Source organism: Martes martes (genome assembly GCF_963455335.1).
Source record: "Martes martes genome assembly, chromosome: 4".
NCBI classification, from domain to species: domain Eukaryota; kingdom Metazoa; phylum Chordata; class Mammalia; order Carnivora; family Mustelidae; genus Martes; species Martes martes.
The window spans coordinates 70,272,401-70,280,284 of NC_137891.1; the positions used below are offsets into that span (position 1 = coordinate 70,272,401).

At 36.7% G+C, this 7,884-nt stretch overlaps 1 pseudogene across 1 annotated transcript in view; it reads left to right on the forward strand.

Moving 5' to 3' along the window:
• LOC308341609 (NF-kappa-B-activating protein-like) overlaps positions 1-7,288 on the forward strand; it is a 32,672-nt pseudogene extending 25,384 nt beyond the window's left edge. Inside the window, exon 2 of the transcript in view lies at positions 6,653-7,288. The product of the transcript in view is annotated as an NF-kappa-B-activating protein-like (transcript). The remainder of the gene's footprint in view (positions 1-6,652) is intronic.
• The last annotated feature ends 596 nt before the right edge of the window (positions 7,289-7,884 follow it).

Here is a 7,884-nt window from a genome sequence, read left to right on the forward strand (position 1 = left end):
GAGCTATTGAAAAGGGTCAGAAAGAAAAGGAAACTTCACAGGCAGCCGGCCAACAAGTGTCCAGTCATCCTCCATTATGTTGCTATTGTAAGGGAATATGAGTGACGTCTGGATGTTTCATGTCATGTGTATCTTCACCATTTTGCACCAGGACTTGTGATGTAAATCAACAAGAGTGTGCTTTATATAGAGGATATTTGCAGAGATTAATATGACAAAGATCTGTTTTTAATATATCCAAGGCATTTTAATTTTAGTCAGTATCAAAAGCATCATATTCAGAGCCATGAATTGCTCCACTGAAACCTTTCTCTTCCCTTTTATCATCCTTGCTAAGCAACACCTTGAGGGATGTCCTTCATAGAATGTGAATATCCTACTTTGTACAGTGTGAAATGCAGAACAAATGGACTTAGTGTTTTACCGACTGATAAAGGTAACTGATCAAGTTACCTCAGGGTACAGATTGAATTTTAGCAAATTCTCTCCTCTCTTTACTTCTCACGTCCTCTCAGTAGTACTATAATACTTCCAGACTATCTTCTCAACTCTACTTCACTTTATGGAACTTGATTAATAGGTAAATACCTATTTTTCTCTACTCATAGACATAAAATATTAAGTAGAACAAGTTAAATGCTCAAAATTGGACACTATCTGGAGAGATTATCTGGCATTGAATTTGTTCTAGCCCCTTTCCCTTCCAGTCTCAGAATTTTGACCTTGTGTGTGCCCCAGAGCAACTGGAACAGTAGATACTGATCCACTGATCCTCGCTGACTGAGCTCATACAACATCGATGTATTCTTGAGCAATACAATTTATTTAAGCAAAAAATAGATTACTAACCATAAAGGGCCAAACACTTGCATACTCTGAACAATACACTGTCCCCCTATAAGTAAGCTACATGGAAGAGCCAAATTGTTATTTGAACATTACCTCATATATGGGGAACCAGAACAAGGTGATTAGTTTTATAATGTTTAGTACCATCAGACTACTAAAGTCAGATGCCTGCATCTCCTCAACATAGACTTGGGGCCACCATGTGGCCCTTCTTTCTAGAACATGTTCTCTTTAGAACAAGGCTCTGGTGGGCACTACTCATGTATGCCAGTGACTCTCCACTTTGTGACTGATCAACATCCTTTTTTCTGAATGCCTCATTCTTTCTTTAGACAGCTATCTTCAATCAAACCTTTCCACTGTGGAACTCATCTATATGAAATAAGTTTATGTATCTTGGCCCATTATGTATCAAAGTCAATCAAACTAGCAGAATCTTATTTTCTCTTTTACGTACCATGTAACTTTCATTTTCTTTTTAGTTCATTAAGGCAGATGTAATTAATTGAGTGTTCACTGTTGGTTCAGTGCTAGGCATTTGACCTATGTGATCATTTTTAAGCATAAATGAAGCAAGTAGCACGATTCTCAATTTAGAGTAAAGGACACTTAAACTCAAAGAAATCAGTGCAACTTGCTCAAGGTCAACATCTAATTAGTTGATAGAGATAGACTTCAACCAGCCTATCCTGATTATGTGTTGTGATTCTAACATCAGTGCCCTTTCAATGAGTATTACCTGGGAGGACATATTAAGATGGGCTTTGTGTTCTCCCACCATTTCTAAAACTATTAATGTGTCAAAGTCTTGATAGCTGGAGAAAATTAAAATTCTTAATTTACTGTATCATTTTTATGGAAAAGTGTTCATTTGTTATAGTAAGTATTTCTTCCATGCCTATAGTGAGCAAGTCTGTGTGTTGCATAGTATACAATAAAAAAACAAGATACACTATGATCTTAAAATAGGATAATAAAAAAAGGGTTCAAATATCTATGATACTTAACTGCATATTAATTAATGGTTATGGTGTAGAAGTACAGGACTGTGATCCCTGAGATAAATGAAAAAATGAGATAAAAATTAAAGATTTCCCCCAAATTTATTTCCTAAACACAGTTCCCAGGCTGCAGAGCAGAGCTATGTAACCAGACAGAGGCCAGCATTCTCAATGACTTAAGAGACAGAGATCACATATCACAAAGCCCAAGGCAAATAGAAGTTTCAGGGCTGTATATGAGAAAAGAGGGAGTTATGGAAAGAAAGAGAGAGAGACACAAACCCAGACAGAGAGAGATCCAGAGATCTGTGGAGAGAGGTCCCATAAAGGCTTTGGTTCACATATGAGCCTGAGCAAAGAACCAATACAAAGCAATAGTGTGAACAATTCTCAGAGCTCATGCAAGGCTGTAAATAGTTGTTTTCCTACTAACTAAAGTGAGGTATTTTCACAGCATCCTCAGATGAGAATTATACTAGCAGTGGGGGCTAAATTAGCTCTAAACTAAAGACAAATCTGGATCTGCCTTGACAAAGCCTAAAAGTATGCCTTCAAAGGACCAAACCTATTACAAATAACTGCCTGCGAGAACAAAATCCAATACTTTTTAAGGGAACACAACAAAATCTAGCATGCAACAATATAGCAAGTTCACAATGTACAGAATTCAATTAAAAATTTCCTGACCTACAAAGAAGCAAGGAAATATGATCCATAACCAGTAAAAGCAATCAATACAAATAGACCCAGGAGTGACCAAGGTGATGGAATTAAACAAGGATGTTAAAATAGCTATTAAAAATATGTCCCACATATGTTTTAGAAAAGAGAGGGAAACATGAACAATATGAGAAAAGAAATCTTTTTTAAAACTTTCATTAAAAGTCTAAAATAAAACCTCTACAGACGAAAATATAACATTTTTTTCAGCATATTAGACACAGCTGAAGAAAAGATCAGTGAACATAAAGATATAGCAAAAGGAATTACCTAAAATGAAGCAAATAGAGAGTAAATATTGAAGGAAAAAAATGGCCTGTGGTACAATATCAAATAATCAGATATGTATGTAATTAGATTGTTCAAGAAGGAGAGAAAAAGTTGAGGGTAGGGGTATGTTCAGAAAAATATTTGAAGTGATAATAGCTGAAAATGTAAACAATTTTGATGAAGACTATAAACCCGCTGACCCAAGAAATGCATAATAACCAAAATTTAAAAATGAAAGAAAAACAAGTAGAATAAAAATAAAGAAAACCAAACCAAGTTATAATCAAATTGCTGAAATCAGTGATAAAAAGAAAATAATTCTAGACCAGCCATAGGAAAAACATGATATATATAAAGACATAAGGATGAGTACAGGTTTCTTTTTTTCTTTTCTTTTATACAGGTTTCTAGTCAGAAACTATGCAAGCCAAAAGATAACATAGCACATCTTTATAAAATACTGGGGGGAAAAAAGATTACCTACAAAGACACAAAGAATGAAAATATCTTTAAAAATAATAAAAGCCAGTAAGAGTTTTAAGATATGCAAAACCTTAGAAAATTCATCACATTGGACTTTTACCACCAGAACTGTTAAGAAATGTGTGGCAGGTCCACTCCAAAACTGCTAGAACTTATACAGGAATTCAGTAAAGTGTCAGGATATAAAGTCAATGCACAGAAATCAGTCGCATTTCTTTACACTAACAACAAGACAGAAGAAAGAGAAATTGAGGAGTCAGTCCCATTTACAATCGTACCCAAAACCATAAGATACCTAGGAATAAATCTAACCAAAGAGGCAAAGAATCTATACTCAGAAAACTATAAAGTACTCATGAAAGAAATTGAGGAAGACACAAAGAAATGGAAAAATATTCCATGCTCATGGATTGGAAGAACAAATATTGTGAAAATGTCTATTTTACCTAAAGCAATCTACACATTTAATGCAATCCCTATCAAAATCCCATCCATTTTTTTTAAAGAAATAGAACAAATAATCCTAAAATTTATATGGAACCAGAAAAGACCTCGAATAGCCAAAGGAATATTGAAAAAGAAAGCCAAAGTCGGTGGTATCACAATTCCAGACTTCAAGCTCTATTACAAAGCTGTCATCATCAAGACAGTATGGTACTGGCACAAAAACAGACATATAGACCAATGGAACAGAATAGAGAGCCCAGAAATAGACCCTCAACTCTATGGTCAACTAATCTTCGACAAAGCAGGAAAGAATATCCAATGGAAAAAAGACAGCCTCTTCAACAAATGGTGCTGGGAAAATTGGACAGCCACATGCAGAAAAATGAAATTGGACTATTTCCTTACACCACACACGAAAATAGACTCAAAGTGGATGAAGGACCTCAATGTGCGAAAGGAATCTATCAAAATCCTTGAGGACAATGCAGGCAGCAACCTCTTTGACCTCCACCGCAGCAACTTCTTCCTAGGAACATCGCCAAAGGCAACAGAAGCAAGGGCAAAAATGAACTATTGGGATTTCATCAAGATCAAAAGCTTTTGCACAGCAAAGGAAACAGTTAACAAAACCAAAAGACAACTGACAGAATGGGAGAAGATATTTGCAAACGACATATCAGATAAAGGGCTCGTATCCAAAATCTATAAAGAGCTTATCAAACTCAATACCCAAAGAACAAATAATCCAGTCAAGAAATGGGCAGAGGACATGAACAGACATTTCTGCAAGGAAGACATCCAGATGGCCAACAGACACATGAAAAAATGCTCCACATCACTCGGCATCAGGGAAATACAAATCAAAACCACAATGAGATACCACCTCACACCAGTCAGAATGGCTAAAATTAACAAGTCAAGAAATGACAGATGCTGGCGAGGATGCGGAGAGAGGGGAACCCTCCTACACTGTTGGTGGGAATGCAAGCTGGTGCAACCACTCTGGAAAACAGTGTGGAGGTTCCTCAAAAAACTGAAAATAGAGCTACCCTACGACCCAGCAATTGCACTCCTGGGTATATATCCTAAAGATACAAACGTGGTGCTCCGAAGGGGCACGTGCACCCGAATGTTTATAGCAGCAATGTCCACAATAGCCAAACTGTGGAAAGCGCCTAGATGTCCATCAACAGATGAATGGATAAAGAAGATGTGGTATATATACACAATGGAATACTATGCAGCCATCAAAAGACATGAAATCTTGCCATTTGCGACGACGTGGATGGAACTAGAGGGTATCATGCTTAGCGAAATAAGTCAATCGGAGAAAGACAACTATCATATGATCTCTTTGATATGAGGAAGTGGAGATGCAAGGGGGGGGGTTTGGGGGGAGGTAGGAAAAGAAAAAATGAAAAGATGGGATTGGGAGGGAGACAAACCATAAAAGACTCAATCTCAAGAAACAGACTGAGGGTTGCGGGGGGGAAGGGGGATGGGAGAGGGTGGTGGGGAAATGGACATTGGGGAGGGTATGTGCTATGATGAGTGCTGTGAAATGTGTAAACCAGACGATTCACAGACCTGTACCCCTGGGGATAAAAATACATTATATGTTTATTAAAATAAAAAAATTTAAAAAATAAAAAAAAAAAAAGAAATGTGTGGCAGGAAAAAGGAAAATGTCACACAGGTGTCTACAGAGAGTCATGAGACACATCAGAAATGGAAATTATTTGGATAAATATAAAAGACATACTTCACCTTATCTATCTTATTTTTAGAATTTCTTTATAAGATAGAAAACTGTTTAAAGCAAAAATTGTGTTTTTTTGGTAGGATTTATGAGTGAAATGTAGAAGTAAGGTAATTGACAACAATAGTACAAAGGTTGAGAAGGGTAAATGGAAGTAGACTGTGGAGTCGTATAATAAAGTAGTATATTATTGTTTGAAGGTAGACTATGACAATTAAAAATGTATTCTGTTAATCTTAGAATAATCACTAGAAACAAAACAAAGAGGCCTTGCTAATAGGCCAAGTATGAAGATAAAAGAAAGATTATAAAAATATTCAATTAAATCATAAGATGGCAGGAACAGAGGGAAAAAGAACAACAAAAAAAAGAAAGAAAAAATAGCAAGATGGTATAAAACCAACCATAACAATAATTGCACTAACAGTAATTGCTTAACAGCTAGAGTGCCATTAATTAATAAAACACAAAGCTGATTACAGAACAAGGAATATTATTAGGTTAAAAATTGTATGTTTCCTAATATCAAGAGACGAATTCATCAGGAGCGTGTAACATTCTTAAATATGTACGCCACCAATAATAGTGCTTTAAAACACGTGAAATAAAAACTCAGAAATTAAAGTAGACCTATCCACAGTTATACTTGGAAGTTTCAATATCCCTTTCTCTACAATTAATAGAGCAAGTCAAGAGCAAATCAGTAAGGATAAAGAATAGCTGAATAATTTGATTAACAAACCCAACCTAAGGCTAACTGACTTCATAGAAAAACACTCTGCCCACACACATTCTCTTCAATAGGGAATACTCACTTGGAGACGGTTCTGGACACTCAAAGTGGTCTCAGTAAGTTTAAGAAGAAAGAAATCATACAAAGTAGGTTTTCTGAACGAAACAGAAATAAACTAGGAATTAGTAACAGAAGGATTTCAGAAAAATCCCAAATATTTGAAAATCAAACAATATCCTTTTGAATATGGGTCAAAGAAGAAATCAGAAGGCACATTGAGAAACATTTTTAAGTGGGTGAAAATGAAAACACAGCATATCAAAATTTATGAAAAGCAGGTAAAGCAGTGTTTGAAAGAAATGGACAGCATTAAAGAAAGAAATGAAGTAGAAGATATCCTCTAAAAGAAAACGCAAGAAGTACTCCGATGACAGTGACAGTGACTCTGACTCTGACTCAGACTCCAGTAAAGATACAAAAAGAAGAGCAAAAGAAAGCCGAGAAAAAGGAAAAGAAGAAGAAACATAGATCGAAGAAATACAAGAAAAAGAAGTCTAAGAAGAATAGAAAAGATTCCAGTGATTTAAGCTCTAAAGATTCCCAGGAAGAGTTTCTGGAGAATCCCTGGAAGGATCGATCAAAGCCTGAAGAGCCCCCAGACTTAACTGGCCCGGAGGCTCCCAAAACACTTGCCTCTCAGGATGATAAACCTTTGAACTACGGCCATGCGCTGTTACCTGGTGAGGGTGCAGCTATGGCTGAATATGTAATAGCGGATAAACGTATCCCAAGAAGAGGTGAAATTGGCTTGACAAGTGAAGAAATTGCATCATTTGAATGTTCGGGTTATGTAATGAGTGGTAGCAGGCCATGCGACTGCAGAAAGAGAACCAGATCTATGGTGCTGATGAGAAGAGAGCCCTGGCATCCTTTAACCAAGAAGAGAGGCGAAAGAGAGCAAACAAGATTCTGGCCAGTTTTCAAGAGATGGTATACAGAAAAACGAAAGGGAAAGATGACAAATAAGCATTTTCTGATTGTTCAGCAGACATTTTTAACAAAAAAGTCTGGGTTCCATATATACATACAAAAAGATTCCTATGATCTGAAAAAGCTTTATAGTGCTCCTGTGCCTTCTATTAAACTCTTTCAGTCCTTCAATAAAGAGCTGCTTATTGATATTTAAAAAGAAAGAAATGAAGAAAGAAAGAAAGAAGAAGAAAGAAAGAAATGAAGAAATCGCCTTTTCTGGATCTCTTTGCACAAGTGTCACAGCCACTAGCCCTCCTTCAAGGATGGGGATGGGATAATTCCAGCCTTGAGTTGAGTTCACAACATGGATGAAGTTAGGTCTGCACCACAGTCCGTTTGGTATCTGGTGATTCTGTTCAGAAGGCTGTGAGCCTCAAACACAGACTAATGTGAAAAGCCTCATGACATCTTCAGAAAAGCGCTCAGATGAGCACATTATGTGCCTAATGCGTTTCCTATGTCTCACAGGTCCCCAGTGCAGACTCAGTGACACTAATGGTAGCTTTTATCCCCTCTTCCACTGTACACCATACGTTGCACTGACAGGTGGTAACGCTGAGCACATTTTGTTTTCCCTTTAGGGTCCTGTT